Genomic DNA, 18136 nt, shown 5'->3' with positions numbered 1-18136 from the left:
TAGACAAGACACTTGACTTGATTTTGAATTTAACTACATGACTTGACAATTTATCCCATTTAGAGTTGGAAATCTGTATTATAATAAAAATTGCCCTTTTTTTTTTAAATAAATGGACTTCTGCACCAACCTGGCAACAGTCTACAATGTTGCTCACCTAGCCAGTGTGAAGTACCTGCTTGAACACCGAAGGAATGAATCCCAAAGGTGATCAAATTTGGATTAAAGGAATATGTTGTCAATGAAGTTTTTAAAAGGAGGATGGTAACATGCATGGTTTGCAACGCACATTAGAGCCACAACAATGTTGAACTTCATCCATCACTACAAAACTCATAGACACATAAACTGAAACCTAAAATCTAATGGCAGCCGCTGAACGGAGACAAAGTAAAATGGTGTTGCTGGTGTTGTGGAGAAGTTTGTGGGAATAATGAAAGTCTGCTCTAGAAGACCGCAGGTGTGTTATATATCTGTTGTATGGGATCGCTTTGCATTACGATTATGGCTATAAAAAAAAAGTCATTGACAAAAGTGGATTCCACCATTAGAAATCAGAGTACAAATTTTGAGTAGCTACACGTGACTACTCCCGTGTACTTTGTGTGTTCATTGAAATGTCACCATGAAAAACATCTGTTCTATCTAATAACGGGTGTCATATAGAATAGATTTTTTTCTTTTTTTTTTTTTTTTTGTCCAGAACAGAATACGAGCATATATGACTGTGTAAAATTGATTTTATATTTGAGTAATTTGTATTTGGGGCTTGATAACCGAATAAATAAAACTTGTAAGACAAGATACCACTGCACAATATATCTGCTGCAAGCTTTCATCAATGATAGTGTTTTTATTTTCGTGACACAATAGTACATAACTATCACCCAGAATAATCCTTAAAACACTTGTACACCAATGGTAAATCTTTGAACAGTTTGTGGTGTGACTGAAAAGCAAATGTTTGTGTTTAAACCCCCCACCCCAGAAAAAACCCCAGCAAGTTTGTTTTTCAACAGCCGTGTTGTCCTTGTCAGCTCTCAAAGTTTGAGGTTTAGCTTGTCTCAAAAATCAGCAAAAAAACAGGAAGTGGGCTTTTCTCTCAACCTGACATACTCCATATGTGCCTCTGCATTTTGTTTTTCCTTGTACAGTCTTGCATATGCAATTGAGTGTAATTGTCATTCACCTGAGGCAAGGAGATAGATGCTGACCTGTTGAAGGAGAAGTGAGCAAGGATGATTTCAATTGACCCCTCCATGGATATTGCGCAATCCGCGTCACTGACCAATCAGAGGCCAGAGATCTGCATAAACCAAAGCCCGTTTTTGCTCCCGCCATTTTCTCAGACAACATTGCATGGTCCAGTATAGGTTTAGTTAGCATTTTATCACGTATTTGGGTTATTTAACAAAAAAATATGGTTAAGAGGTGTAGTCACGGACTTTGTAATAGTGACGACAGGTATCCTGAAAGGCTAGTTGGTGGAGTTCGATTCGTACCCTTTCCAAAACCGAAGACCCAGTACGAAAAATGCCTTCGATGGATCAAACTTTGTGGAAGACCACATCATCAACTAAATCCATCTAATATCAACCGGAACACATATGTTTGCACGAAGGTATGCCCTATATTTGATTTTCAATACATGTCTCGTACAAATGAATTCAAAGTTCTTCACTAGCATAACACTGCTGCGTGTGAACGATTGATACGCTTATTCTTTGTTGAGCGATATTTAGCGATGATCGGACTGCACAAACGTGTCGGTTTCTTGCTGGCTCGCGGCCGAAGCTTAACCAGACTGTGTTTGCACGAAGATATGCCCTAAATTTGATTTTTAATACACGTCTCGTATAAATGAATGAGACGTTCTCCGCTAGCATAACACCGCTACATGTGAACGATTGACACACTTATTCTTTGTTGAGCGATATTTAGCGATGATCAGACTGCACAAACGTATTGATTTCTTGCTGGCTCACGGCCGAAGCTTAACCAGACTGTGTTTGCACAAAGATATGCCCTAAATTTGATTTTTAATACACGTCTCGTATCAATGAATGAGACGTTCTCCGCTAGCATAACATTGCTACGTGTGAATGATTAAATGAAATCAGAAGCATGGCGTCTCTCTCAGTTAAGAATGTATTGTATTGTATTTGCCATTTTTACTGTTTGTCTTACGTCAGCGCACGTGGCGTGACGTCACTTCAGGAGGCGTGGTTAAGTGCCCTGTACGGAGGGGTCAATTAAAATCTTACAGACACACACACACAAGGTCAACCACAATGACTGAGCTGAATGTGATCTTGCATCTAATTTGAACGCCAATTGTTCCGGATATTGGGTTTTGTTGCAGAATCCGTGCTCAAATATTACCAGCTAGTATGGCGCCGACTCCAGTCACAATGACTGAAATTTCATAAATGAAGTTACTGAAGTACACAATATTTTGTTGAAAGAAAAGGAGAGAGTGAGGGAGAATTAGCTGTTTGGGGGGACTCTATTTATTATATATTAAGCCCACACCCTGGCCTGCAAAGTACCATGCTTCTTACACTTAAAGGTATCGACACACACATTAGACACAGACATACTTTAATTATATTCATTTAAATTCCTCATGCCTTTACTGAGATTAGTGTTTTTATCTCTATTTATAGTTGAATCATGCATGGAACACAACACTACCAAGCACAGTGACAAAAGCGTGCTCCTATCACAGTATAAAAATAAATAAAATTTTCTATGGTTCCTGTTCTCATCAGACTCTAATATGAGCTGGAGCTGAACTCAGCTGAAATTGTGTGAGAGGCAGGTTACACCCTGGACTTGTCGCCAACACATAGAGCATTCACATTCCCACCAATGTCCAAATTAGATTCGGGTGAACCTGACATGTAGACTTTCCAGTTTTCACCAATCTGATCAGACAATCATCTAAAAGCTCGTCTACTTAGCCAGCAGTGGCACGATGAAGTGAAACATTTTACGACGCGGGAGAGAGCCTAAACCACTGCCACTGTTCACAGATGCCAAAATGAGTTCACTCACTTTAAATTTTATCAGGCGGGGCTTTTGACACTGACAATTTTGATGCACCAGGGTGGCTAAAGAGGCAAGATTTCATATCACCGCATCCTGTTTCTGTTCACATTTGGGAAGGTGGCATGTGTGGAGTTGCAATAGTGTGACTATGCACCTTGGCCTGTAAGGGGGCAGTGAAGTAGACACAGGTAGATTTGATTAAAAGACCCAAAGAATAGCTTAGCATTGAGCTTCATTAATGTGCAAATATTTGGATGGAGTAAAATTAATATATGTAGTGTGCCTTTTGTTATCATTGTCTTTCTGTGGATGATGGTGCGCCGTTTTTTTTCCTCAAAATTCTGTTACTTAAAAGTTTATGATATTAAATATATTTGTTAGTTTATAGTATTTTGTTCTGATTTGTGAGCATGAAGTGTGGACAATGCTGTGTTTGTGAGACAAAGCATGTTTTGTTAAATATACAGTGTGTATCATTCTCTGTTTAGTTTTAAAGTAACTTTAACTGTAGTGTTAATAAACAGCTTGACTCAAGCATACTTTTTGAAGAACTGTTTCCTATCTGCCAAACTGCACGCTCAAGGAGGACAGAAAAGTATACATGAGTACAAGTTTGACACTGACAGGCATCAGTAAGCAACCTGATGTGGTTGAGCCTATACTGAGATAATAGCATACCGTACTGTATAGTATCACAATATCTATGTTTTGTCACACTTCTAATGTGAATGTTTGGATGCATGTGTCACCCTTGAACATGCCACCCACGTTTGCATATAGCCTCCCCATAATATATTATCTGTTAAGATCCAATGAGGGAACACATTATCGGAGCTGTTACATTAAGAGCAACTTATGCCCACTTAACCTTCTGTGAAATGTGAACACTTCCGTGCGTGTGTGTGTGTGTGTGTGTGTGTGTGTGTGTGTGTGTGTGTTCTTTTGCTTGCGTGTACGCCTGTACGCATGTGTGTACAAGCACATTTGTGTAAGTGTGTGTGGTGTGTTACTGCATGTGAAAGAGTGTGTTGAGACATTGGAAGAAGAGGTCGATTGTTCACAGAGGGGCAGGGAAGAAGTGAATCAAGTGATGGGGTGTCACACCATTTAGAGTTTGTCTGTGCGCACGCGTGTGCATGTTCCTGTCTGCGAGTCGACTTTCCTCCTGATTCCATTTTAGAAAATGCCCCTCTAAAAAAAGAAGGGTTGCACTTCCTCTATCCTGGGATCTTTATGTATTTATCTTATTTGGGGTACGTGCGGCGGCCCATGAACCTCTATGCAGGAGAGGGGTTGAACAGGAAACTGGATACCTAACCACCTCCCTCCATCCCCTTCCCATAGCTTCCTTTCTACTTTCATTGTCACATTCTTTACAAAGGGAATTTCAGTCCCACTGCATGAATTTACATGTCTATACACATAGAGACAATGTTCTAGTTATGCAAAATGTAGAGCTGAGGTCAAAGGTTTTGACACACAGGTTTTCTGTCATTTGACCAACAATCGAGTCAGATTTGAACATTTTTACCCTACCTTGCAATCAAACTCATCTTATACTTGATTGTCAGATGTCTCTGTAAGATCATCTGAATTGATTTATTTGGAGGTGTGGGGTGTGTCATGAGCAGATTTTGGTAAAGTAGCCAAATATTGTACTCGTGTTGCTACCTTCTTGGCCAGGTCTCCATTGCCAAACAGACGTTATGTTATAACTCGTCTTTTACCTGGTTAAATAAATGATGAATAATGAATTATCCATCCATTTTCTATGACGCTTATCCTCACGAGGGTCATGGGTGTGCTTGAAACTGTAAATAAAAATCTGGTTGCACAAGTATGTACTCTCTCTTATAACTTGCATGACAGATTACAGTACAAACATCTTCAATGAGACTCCACACACACCTGCTACCATTTTATATTTTAAGTGGGGAAAAAAAACAATACATGCATAAGGCCTTATAGAAACATTTCCTTTATGCACCAAAATGACTGAATGAGCTGTTTGCTTACCAGACTTACTGAGTAGTATAGTGTGCATGTGTGTGTCTGAGAGAAAGAGGGCTAGAAAGAGAAAACTGAATGTACCTCAAAAGAGGCATTTTTAGGTTACTTGTAGCCATAAATAGTCCTACGATAAGATTGTTGCCATATGGACAGCAAAAAAATCTGCAACTTACCGCACCTTATCTCATGTTAGAAGTGAGGTAAAGTATTCAAGTTTGGGCAGTGACAAATCTATGGTGCATGTTGAAGCTGTCATTCTTCATACTGTTTAATGTAAACGAGTTGGACGGCCGTCAAGACTCAATTTGATTGGGCTGCGAAGCCCGATTGAAGACTTTGTGTGCAGACGTGACTTTCTTGTCGTTTGAGTGGTGAACGTGACGTGACTGCGATAATAACCGCGCTTGACTCAGAAGTTGAAAACGAAAGTCTAAAAATAGATTATGTAAAGAATTATTAAATGAAAGCAGAGAGCGGCATAAAATGTATTGTAAAAGAGTAAAAGTACCGTTTCTTCAATAAAAATGATAAAGGTGTGTGTGATAAGCTAACAGTTAGCCTAGCTTTTCCAGTTTCTTTTTCTAGAATTGCTTTCTTTGTAATTTCCTGTATTCCTGACGCCCTGTGACGACATGCTACCTTTCACAGCTTAATCTTAACTATGAACGACATTGTCTTGTGTTGTCCTGTCTTCTTGGTTTTAGGGTGGTTGATAGATATTTGCATATTTGCTACCCCTCTCTGTTCATGGCTTCATTCGTGGTTCTCTTTTTTTCCCCCCTTCTAGTGTGAGTTGGCTCACTCTCTTAAAGGAGATCTCGCATTTGAATAGTCTCAGTAATGCTGTACTGATTTCAGTCCTTCACCTTTCTGGTTCTGTCAAAGCACCTTTTAGAAACACGCTTTCTTCTCAAGGTGCGTTAAGAATAAAATTATATTATGATGATGATGATTTACTTGGAGACATACAAGGAGAGATGTAAGGGTGAATCGGTGTGTAAACGGTACTGCTATCTAAGGTTGAGGTTCAATCCTTTGCTCAAGACCAGGTTGAAAGTTAGCATTGATTCAAAAAGTAGTCACTCTGGAATGTATTTTTTTTATTTGCCTCAACCTTGACACACTAGTTCCAAAGTCCCTTTCTTCTCTGGACAAACCTGTTTTCCCACATTCCCCAAATCATCCAAGAAAATGACTTCAGTCCTTAGCAGTCCATTTTCATCTACCTTTCGTGAACTATCAGTCTGTCTTGGGTACATTTTGCCAAAGAGAAGTGGCTTACTTGTTCCCTTTCTTGACACTAGGGTATCCTTTGTAATTTCCTCACTGTGGATGCACATATACACACTTGTGTATGCCTCGTTTCTGAACAAAATCTGTACTTGTGGTGTCCCTGATCTTCCAGCTAAATTTTCCTAATTTGTTGGAAACCCTTTTGTTGAGATTCTCTGAAAGTTTTTGGTGATGTGGTCAATAGTGGATTTTAGTGGAACTTTACTTCCAGCCCGGCCTGTAAATTCCTTTTGTGCAACCCCCTTAGGTAACTACAGTGAGGAAGTCGAAGTTAAATCAATGATTTCCGTCACTGGCCAACTTCCAGTCCATTATCATAATTCAATATGCATAACAGTCTGATCTCCAGTCATAAAACTGATATTAATTGGAGAGGTAATGTTTCGTGCTGCAAGTCTGGAAGTGTCCTGTTCCGACGGTGGCGGCACGGTGGATTACTCGTTTGAACATCTGGCTCACAGTGGTGAAGAATGGGGTTAAAATCCCAGCCCAGCCTGTGTAGAGTTTTCATGTTCTTTCTGTGCTTGTGTGGGTTTCCTCTGGGCACTCCAGTTTCCTCCCACATCCCAAAAACATGCATTAATTGAAGACCCAAAATTACCCGTAGGTGTTAATGTGAGTGCAAATGGTTGTTTATTTGTGCAATGCATTTGTCAAGCAGCCAGTGAATGGTGTAATCCGCCACCTGTCAAAAAATACCTGGGATAGGCTCCAGGATTCCCACGACCCTTCTGAGGATAAGCAGCACTGTGGTTTCTTTGTATTTTGATTATATATTCAGAGTTAGTTGTTCAAACTGAACAAAAATGTTTAAAAGGGAGTGACAGAAAGAAAAAGGATCAACTATTGTAAAATGAATACTAAATACCATGAAACAGCAACAGCACTTAAAGATGTTGTTCTCTCCGGCTTTCTCTTTCTTGTCACCTCACGCCCTTAAAGGGACCACGCCCAAAAGAGTAGTGAACTCATCTAGCACACCACTCCCCACTTTTTTTCTTTATTCTGAACAATATATAGGTTTTCATTAAATGAAATCATATAGTGATCTCCACCCATGACAAGTTTCAGTATGAGAATCTGTTCATTGAAATGGTGTCTTTGGGGCAGCAAAAAAGTACTTCAGCAGATCGTTGGGAGTGGCAGTGTTTCTTCCTCTTCAGTTTTTTTTTTTTTTTTTTATCAGCAGATCAAACAATGCTGAAACGCTTTGGCTGACTAAGGTATGCCTAGAGGGGCAACTTTTCAGCTACAGCTTTTTTTTTGTTGTTTTTTAAATAAACCTCTCTGTCTACTGTTAAAAAAAAAAGTCTGATCTTGCTTTTCTTCCTGCACTAACCTCACGGCCTCTGGAGCTATCCACAATAACAAGCCCAGACATACAAATCTAGCTTTTAATAATGTTACAAGCTAGTTTCTTACATGCGCTCACTCAGTCTTATGACTACGAATGACGATGTATGACTCTTAAATGTGTGCGCGTGCTGATTCTCCATGTGAATTTGTCTTGCAGTATGTTGTGGCAATAAACACTGCAGTCTGTTCCTATGGGTTTGTACACACACACACACACACACACGCACACAGACTTTAGTATAAGAGAAGACACACAGTCACGGGTGTACTGTTGTTTCCTTAAATATCAGTTTCCACGGTATATGTTTTGTTCTATTAGAGTAAGACAACATCAGACCAAGAACTACATGACTACATACACTGCTGAACAGGGCAAATGATAAAATGATCAGTATATGAGTCAACAATTGTATTCAGTGTTGTTGTAGAGGCATGAGATCAGAATTTCTGTACATTTTTAAAGATGTACAACCAAGGCCTCCTTTACATATACTTGATCAAATGTATAGCCAGGAATGCCAAATCGTCACACACGTATCGAGGAGTCCAGCTAAAGCCCTGAGTATGATACGCGAAAAGCAACCTGTTGGGACACCCTGTTTGATAATGTCCAAGTGGATAGAGTCAAGTGTGAAAGGATACTGTAAGAATGCAGTATAGTGGTCCCAGGCTCATTAAAATGTGTTACAGTTCTTTGTGGTTACACCACAAACAAAATGATCATCTCTCACACAATAAAATAAATTGTGCAAGATTATCAGTGAACTGGACTCCTCCCTGCAGTTTGCAGGTTTATTGAACCCTTTATCTAATCAGTCTGGACCTTGGAGCTACAAATCTTAGCGAGATTCCTCTGAATCCCAAGGAGAGGGTGGGTATAGGGGGTTGAGTGGTTAGGAGGATGACAAGTGAAGAAAGGAGGGAATAATTGCGCAAGGCTAGTAACATTTGAGCAAAGCTTGAGCAGGATTGAGATGGTAAGACTGTAGAGTTGGACGGTAGACAGTAATCTATTAGTGTGCACCCATTTGTGATAGGAAAACAGCCCGAACATCTTCCTGCGTCTAGTGTAATTAGTATAGACAGCAGCAGCGTGGAAGATAAATTCATAGAACGTGAGCTGAAGGACGATAAGGGGTCTGGATTTTGATAGTAGTAACACATAGTAATAGTAACAAAGCAGGGTATGAGGCAACCTGCTGTTGCTGTAGTGTTGTATCAGGGAAGAAATGTTCAGAGGAGGAATCTGTGGTTATCATTGACACACTCACTCATGCACACACACACAGCCTACTAATGTAGCAATGGTCGATGATGCCATCAGCGGTCCATTTCTACACAGGTGTTACTTTAGAAGAGTGGAAAGCCAAGCAGGCATATTTTGCCTCTTATTCCATTCAGTTGTCTCTCTTAGATGGTAACTCCGCAATGTATTTTATAACTTTTCAAAATAGTGGATTTTTCTTGCACATTTTACCTTTGTCCTTGTTTTTGGTCTTTACGGTATCCATATGATGTTAAAAGCACCAGCAGGTCCATGTTGTGCTGTTCCAAGATCTGCAGTGAGCTGCGACCAGCGAGGCTTAATTTGCCTTTGAACACTTCCACAAGTGCAAATATGGTGCGTACTATAGCGTTGATTTTGGAATTAACACTCAAAATAACAAAATAACATTAGTGCCATTTCGTTTTATGTCAGAATTTCCTTAAAACTGTCTTTTGGTCTATTGAAATATTCTCATGATAATTTAGTTGGTAGTAGTAAACTAACTAAGACTTCATGCCATGAAGACATTTCATTTTTCTTAGTCCATTCATGGGGATCCTTTTTTTTGTATGTAGTTCCTGAGAAGAGGATCCAAGTGCTTTGGACTGTATGTGCCCTGGTTCAAGACCAAAATCCAAGCATGAGATTGCTTTTGGACACTGCTCTCACCCATTTATTTTAGTGGCGAGGTCATGTCTAGGAGCATTGCAAGAATAATTTACCTCGCCTGCAGTATTTATTCTCCTGGTGACTGTGCTGAAGAGGTCAATAGACTTCTGGCCTGTGTATGAGAGGTAATTGAGTCGGTGTTTGGCATTCCAGATAACGTTCAGTCGATATAAAGTCTACACACCACTGATCGAACGCCACGTAATGGTGGTATTAAAAAATGATACATAGATAATTTCAAAACTTTTTTTTTTCCCACCAATAATGTAACCTATGACCTGGACAAGAGGGTGTGAAGTTTAACACTTGACACACAGGTCTCTGGTCCCTTTTTGTTGAAAGCAGTCATTGCACTTTTAAAAGTATTGTATCTGTCACGTAGCGTAGATATTTACCGCTACATTAGCTGTTTGTGGGAAAGTGTGTCGGCTTTGTGAACGTACACACTGACAGCAATATTGTACGTACTAAGATACTGAGAAATTTATGCCCTGGTCTATTGTGAGGACTCCGATGCACCAAATTTGGTGAAAATCTGTAAGAAAGGGGGTCTTGTACCAACTTCTTCTAGGAGACCAAAGTATTGTTTGTATCACGCCAGCTTAAGATGCATTCACATTGGGCAATTTGTACCACGTCTGGGCATGCTTAACACCTAGATGCCAGTGTGTTTCTCTAGCGGGATCACTTTCCTGACCCAGACACCACAAAGAGGTGGGCCTCAAAGTGGAATGATTTCTCACTCGTAGGTTGAATAATGAATGTGATTGTTTCTACCAGGAGTTAATAATGATAATTAGCACTATGCTTATAGTCAACCTGAAGAACCTGAACAACTGAAACATTTCCAATGCATGGTACAACATCAATGGTGAGTGCTCAAGTATGGAGACGAGGTGGACTCGAGAGAAGGCGGAGGCAGATGGAATGTGTTGAACAGTTTATTGAGATAATTGGTTGAAAGTTCTTTGTAAATTGTCCAGTTGGAAGACAAGATGCCAAAAACCTGTGATTACCAATTTGTTGACCTCAAGTTTTAAATGTAGTAGTAGGAAAAAGCCTGACACTTGTCGATACTTCGCTCCGAGGTGCACTTGATCGGGGGTTGCCTCTTATCGAGCACCCATAAGACCCCTGGCTGGGAAAACTGACTAGTGTTGTGATCCTGTGTGCCAGCTTTCAGATCTAGGCTAGGGTTGGTAAGCATGAACTGATGCGACCGAATATCTGTAAAGGCGAGAGATACGACTCTTAGCAGACTGCTTTACCGATACAAAATCTGACAGTAATCCCAAAAATAGTTGAGGCACATGATAGACGAAATGGGCCCTCAGTCACTAAAAGTAATCGCTCTGGCATCATATCAAGATATTTAAGATTAGATATATAATATTCAATGTGTCATGAATACAATATTCATGATGAATGAGGATAAGTAGTACAGAAAATAGATGGATGGACATTGTGTTTGTGTGAGCAGTTCATGCTCTAGTTTGATGAAATAATTCAACTTTGAATTAAATTGTTCATTGTGGAGTAACTTTACTCTGCCTGAATGGAAACACAGTCACAGGGTGTTGCCCTCTAAAGAGCTAAAAATCTCATGAATGCCTTTTAGAGTTCACCAGGTTCAAATGCACAAATTGGCCCATTTATCGCATACTTCCAATGGCAGAGTACTTATAATGGTGTCAACGGCTGACTAGTTGATTTTTCTTTGTTCCCCCAACCCTTTCAAAAACATCGGGCTCGCCAGTGACCCTGCAGTACATGCATTTGAAATTACTGTAAATCCTCGCAATCTTAATCATTCAGACTGCCCCTGAAAGTTGTGAAACTGAGGATATATTTATTTTATTACAGTGCCAAAAGGTTTGATGTTGTCAATAACATACAATATGTCATGGGGTTCTCTATTTAATGAACCAAACTTTATTAAACATTGTAAGTAACATTCACATCTGTGTAATAATTGGCTCTCAATGAAGTTTAGAACAATGTTTAGTCAGTTAAAACAACACATGTCTACTCGGTGCAAAACATTGGATGAACATTTTACATTGAAAGTGGTGTAAGTCATACATTAATGGAGAATTGAGACCTCAATTTTACTTGACTGCATAAATCAGACCGAGTTTAGTGAAAATGTATCTTTTACTGTTAATTGTCTGATCAAAGAACCATTTGTTCACATGTTCATCATCCAAGGTTGTCTCCATTTAACCAGAGTGAAGGCAATCAGTTTTGTCTTCAGTGTCTTGTTGTTTAGCTCGTTTCTAATCCAAAGTAGATCTATGAAGAATGATCTAGGTCTGAATATAGCAGTGAAACACTAGTAGGGAAACTGATTCATCAGTCAAACCTCCCATGGTAAGTTTTATGTGTAGTCTGAATATTAATAATGTACTGTCTCCCAAGCAGAGGGTTCCTGCAAACATTTCCATGTGTGCAAACTTGACACTAATGAAATATGCTAGTCTGCAAGTGGAAGAGGGGCAATGCAGAAATGTGTGACATTTTTTAGTCTCACATGCACTATTTCTTTCCCTTTGTGATCTTCCACTTCTCATTTTCTTGTTCTCTCACTTCTGCTCTCTTTTCTGAGCCCTCACCCTCACCCTTTCAGACTCAGGAATGTATCAAATTTCCATATCTCCGCCGAGGCTGAATTCCTCTTGCACAGACAGAGTGCACAAATGTTGCTTGTGTAATCTCGCGATAGAAGAATATATGGTATGCAAATCAACATTATCTGTCAGTCTTTCACTGAAGCTAATTTAATCTTTATACATTCAATGGAAATACTCAACTGAGTATTAGTTAACTTTCCTTATCAAAACACTCACATAAAAATACACACACACACACACTTTGAATTGTGCATGTTTCCCTTTTTCAGCCAGTATGCACACAGTGGCCATTGATATGTCCAAACGACCCACTTTCATAACCAAACACATGCAGTCACATTGACCCGACTGCCATACACAGTGCTTCATGAATGCGTGCACGCTCATACAATTGCAGTGACATGGCACAGACAAAAGAGAGGGTGTCTCCGCACTTGCACGGACACACATACACACACGCACACATTGGCCGTCACAGGTCTATATGGATTACCTTGTATCACAGCAGAGGAATTTTGTGTAAAGAAAATGGTCTGAGGTATGGCATAGTTTGAAGGCCCCAAACAGTAGAAATTAACCGAGTCCATTAAAAAATAACTACCATGACATTGCTGTCTGAAAGTACATCATGTTACTTTTTCATAGAAAGAATAAAATACAAAATTTTCTCTATCCACCCCAAATGTCTGTAATGATAAACATGAAAAAGATTTTAGTTCCTCTCAGCTTGTAACTTCTGGTATCAAGGTAAGACAGCATGATTCCATAGCCCTCACAATGCCTTGCTATGATATTTTACATTGGAATCAGATGGAGTTATCTGAAAATTGGATTTGGTAAGATTCAACTTCATTGCCATTATACCTCCGTAAAAGTATAATATAATAGAAGGAGGAAAAAAATGCAGATTGCATTTAATCTCACCAGAAGTTGAAAAGCTGTAATCAAATTACATATAGAGATCGTGCATGTGAAGTCACTGTTTTTATGCCGCCATATTGATGGTCAAACAAAGCTGCGCGGCAGTGCAGGAGTCGTTGAACCGGAGAACATTTTTCAAATTGCCTGAAACCTTTTGTGCTGTTGGTTGTCACAATAGATGAGACAGTTCTTTAAATAGATCATTCTATGCATTACCATCTGAAAAGACCAGAAAAGATTGATGGATTTCAGCAATTAAATGGGATGGATGGTGCCCAAACAAAATATATATATATTTTTTGTGTGTAGCAATCATTTGATTTCAGGTAGGAATTATTCTTCTCAATCTCAAATTATCAAGAAGTATTTATAACGCCAGATGACTCATTTGTGAACAATGCGTATTTAAAAAATAATGTCACAGAGAGGTTTACGAAGGTTAACATGTGACAGCAATACGCTTCCATGTACGGAGGAGAGATGACTCCCCGTCCTAAAATTTTTTTTTTTTCCAGTCATAGTTAATGAATGTGAGTTTGTGTAAAACCAGGGGTCATTTATTTACATCTTGGTATTTGTATTGAAGAAAATCTGAACGAGTCCATCACTATGTGGGATTTATTCCTGATTGAGAACAGATCCAGCAACAAATTACCATATTTTCTGCACTATAAGGCGCACCTAAAAGCCTTTAATTTTCCCAAAAGCCCACAGTGTGCCTTATAATCCGGTCCGCCTTATATATGGATCAATATTGACCCTTTAGTGCAGCTCCATCTAATGGATGGATAATCTAACCCCAGCCTCGACTGTAGCGTCTATTCCATGCGCCTTATAATGCGTTGCGCCTTATATATTAAAACAAAAATGTTTTAGAATAGGCCATTCAATAGTGCGGAAAATACGGTATTTGTATGGGTAAAGTCTTTCAAACTCTTTTGAGTAAATCTCGACAACTTATTCACCAGATACATGTGGATATCCAGTTGTCCTCGACAGGGAAGTGAATTAACAGTCCTACTTCTGATCGGCGAAAGCATTGACTTCGGCATTAAATATGGACCCTCTATGCCAAGTATCTCTCATTTTTCCATGTACCTCTGTTTATTATCACCTTCTAAATCAGGGGTGCTCAATGCGTCAATCGTGACGGTGCGCCGAGAAAAAAAAAACATTAGCCGTATTTTTTCTTTTTTTTAACTTTAGCTCACCGCACATGTGGAAACAATGACAGTACAGGAAAACATGCTGTCAGTGATTTCCCCCCTATTTGAATTTCACAAAAACTATACAGTAAAACAGAAGTTATATAGTTTTAACATTTTGAAGCAAATACAATGTGTAATTCAGATTCCCTTTGTCAATACTTTGTAGAGGCATCTTTCGCTGAAAGCATTTTGAAGTACAGTGCAGAAAATAAGTGTTTGAACATCCTGCTATATTGCAAGTTCTCCCACTTAGAAATCACTGAGGGGTCTGAAATTTTAATCGTTGGTGCATGTCTACTGTGAGAGAGATTATCTAAAAAGAAAAATACAGAAATCACAATGTATGACTTTTTTTAAGGATTTATTTGTGTGATACACCTGAGAAGACCAATGTTAATATTTGGTACAGTAGCCTTTGTTTGCAATTACAGAGGGAGGTCAAATGTTTCCTGTAGTTGTTCACCAGGTTTGCAGACACTGCAGGAGGGATTTTGGCACACTCCTCCACACAAATCTTCTTCAGATCAGGCAGTTTTCTGGGGTGTCGCTGAGAAACACAAAGTTTCAGCTCCCTCCAAAGATTTTCTGTTGGGTTTAGGTCTGGAGACTGGCTAGGCCACACCAGAACCTTGATATGCTTCTTATGGAGCCACTCCTTGGTTTTCCTGCCTGTGTGCTTCGGGTTTTGTCATGTTGAAAGAGTCAGCCACGACCCATCTTCAATGCTCTGACTATGGGAAAGAGGTTGTTCCCCAAAATCTCACAATACATCGCCGCAGTCATCCTCTCCTTAATAAAATGCAGTCGTCCTGTCCCATGTGCAGAAAAACACCCCCAAAGCATGATGCTACTACCCCCGTGCTTCACAGTAGTGATGGTGTTCTTGGGATGGAACTCATCATTCGTCTTCCTCCTCCAAACACGGTTAGTGGAATTATGACCAAAAAGTTCCATTTTGGTCTCATCAGACCACAAAACTTTTTCCCTTGACTCCTCTGTATCATCCAAATGGTCATTGGCAAACTTAAGACTGGCCTTGACAAGTGTTGGTTTAAGCAGGGGAACCGTCCGTGCCATGCGTGATTTCAAACCATAACGTCTTCGTGTATTACCAAGAGTCACCTTGGAAATAATGGTCCCAGCTCTTTTCAGGTCATTGACCAAGTGCTGTCGTGTAGTCCTGGGCTGATTCCTCACCTTTTTAAGGATCATTGAGACCCCACGAGGTGATATCGTGCCTGGGGCTCCACTCTGATTGAGATTGACCGTCATGTTTAGCTTCTTCCATTTTCTAATGATTGCTTCAACAGTGGACCTTTTTTCACCAAGGTGCTTGGCAATTTCTCCGTAGCCCTGTCCAGCCGTGTGGAGTTGTGCAATTTTGTCTCTGGTGTCTTTGGACAGCTCTTTGGTCTTGGGCATGTTACAAGTTTGAGTCTTACTGATTGTATGGGGTGGACAAGTGTCTTTATTACACGGGGTGCATCTGATTGAGGATAAGACATTGAATAGATGTGGACTTCTAAAGGCGGACTAACAGGTCTTTGAGGGTCAGAGTTCTAGCTGATAGACATGTGTTCTAATACTTATTTGCAGCTGTATCACACAAATCATTAAAAAAAATCATATATTGTGATTTCTGGATTTTTCTTATTAGGTTATCTCTCTCACTGGACATGCAGCTACGATGAGAATTTCAGAAGCCTGCATGGTTACTAAGTGGGAGAACTTGTAATATAGCACAGTGTTCAAATACTTATTTTCTTCACTGTATTTTGACCATCTAAATCCTCCGACACATTTTAATACATTGTATTTTCGCAGGAGTACTGGAGCCTATCCCAGCCAACTTCGGGCGAAAGGCAGACTAAACGAAGGAACTGGCAGGTTTTTTTTTTATATAACTTTAATGGTGGTCAGATATTGACAGTACTACATCAAAAGACATACTGTACACGATGGCGACAAGTCTTGTGCGAAGCTGGTCAATGACATCATTGATTGGATTTGTGAATTATGACAAAGCAAATCCGAGCCAGTTTAAAGTCTACAAATTACATTCAAGTGTGTGATTGTAAGGTCACAAAATGCTGAAAAGTTCAAGGTATATGAATACTTTTTCAAGGCACTACACCTTCAATGTCAATTACCTGCTCAAAATTCCAAGACAACATTTGGTTCATCCAAACAAAATAATGGCAATTGGATCTTGTCTTCCTATCTGCCTTTGCTTCTTTCATTTGTCTTCAAGTCACAGTGAATAGGGGTCATTCGAAGAACAATTCTTTGGCCAGGGGACTGCTTTAAAAACAAACATTTGTCTCGCTATGCATTTTTCACAGTACGCTATCTGAAAAACATGAGTCTTAAAATCATCACTAAGTGGATCTTGATGACAGGTATTGATTTATTGAACACTGGTGTTGAATAGCAGTCAAGTAGAAAACAACAATCATTCCAAGATTATTTTGTCTTATCCTATTTCCTTCTGTGTGCCTTGTGGATGACTGGTGACCAGTTTAGGATGTAGTCTGCCTTTCGCTTGAAGTTTTGCTGAAATGCACTCCAGCACTCCTGTGACCCTTGTGAGGATAAGCGGTTTGGAAAACAGATGGACTTTTATTTCCTTCTCAACATCTGCTGTCAACAGCCTGCTCTAACAATAGCCAAACAGGATACCAGAGCTTCTGTCGTGAATCAGAGCCCCACAGATGGGAAACCTCCTCATTACAGTTTGAATTCATTCAGTTTCCTGCACAACCATGACGTAGCAGGCATTGGCACCACTGGGAAGATCCCCCCACCCCTGTCATCCTTTTTGAAATACACACTATTTTTGTGAACACACAGCCCACCTGCACAGCCTTAACGTTGCACACTTTGGTTACACTGGGAAGTAACCCCCCTCCCGCCCACACTTTCATGTTTTTTTTAATGAACTTTTTTTTTTTTAAAACACAGCCCACTGTGGAAATTTGGTGTGCAACTTTTCACGGATGTTATGTATTACAAGTATTGGGTCACCAGTGAAAATGTTTCCATTTGGCAGGTTTACCCATTCACCCAGAACCACTGTTGGACCTGAAAAATTTTTCAATCTCTGCGATTCATATCCACAGACATTTTGATAATTTTGAGCATATTAAATTCTTGTCCTATGACTTTATGGACTTTGATTGATACAGTTGATACTTTATTTATCCACAAAGGGAATTCAGTGTTGTAGTAGTTACCACAATAAAAACAGCAAAAGGCAAGCAAGCAGGCCAAATTATTAGAAGTTCATTATTCCAGTGCAATCCTAAAGTTAAGTTGGTGAAAAATGTTGACAGTACAGAGTTGGGGAAATGTCCAGTTAACTAGCTACGTGGTATGAGGGAGGAAGGATTTCCTCAGTGTGTCAATGGAGCAGGTCAGTGACAACAACCTGCCCCTGTTACTGGAGTATAGTGCAAATGGAGACAGTTGATGGACAGAAACTCATTTTCTGCCGTAGAAGAACCATTGGTTTTCCTGATGCTTCACCCAAGCCGCAGCACACACTGGGTACATGAGGGCTCTCCCACTACAGGCTGGTAGATCACCCACAGCAACTTTTTACAAATGTTACAGGAAGCAGGTTTTCTGCGGAAGTACAGACAGCCCTGTCGTTTTTTTGCACTGAGCGTCAGTGTTGGCAATCCAAAGATGCATTCAGCTGCACATTCAAGAATCTCTCAATTTATCTCAAG

The 18136-nt window shown here is 39.8% G+C and overlaps 1 protein-coding gene across 2 annotated transcripts in view; it reads left to right on the top strand.

The window, feature by feature from the left end:
- Nucleotides 1-18136, top strand: part of rnf13 (ring finger protein 13) — a 48628-nt gene that overhangs the window by 16254 nt on the left and 14238 nt on the right. The window lies entirely within an intron of this gene.

This window comes from Syngnathoides biaculeatus, chromosome 7 (assembly GCF_019802595.1).
Source record: "Syngnathoides biaculeatus isolate LvHL_M chromosome 7, ASM1980259v1, whole genome shotgun sequence".
In the NCBI taxonomy this organism is placed as follows: Eukaryota; Metazoa; Chordata; class Actinopteri; order Syngnathiformes; family Syngnathidae; genus Syngnathoides; species Syngnathoides biaculeatus.
The sequence above is the reverse complement of the archived record's forward strand: the minus strand, read 5'-3'. Positions and strand labels throughout refer to the sequence as shown.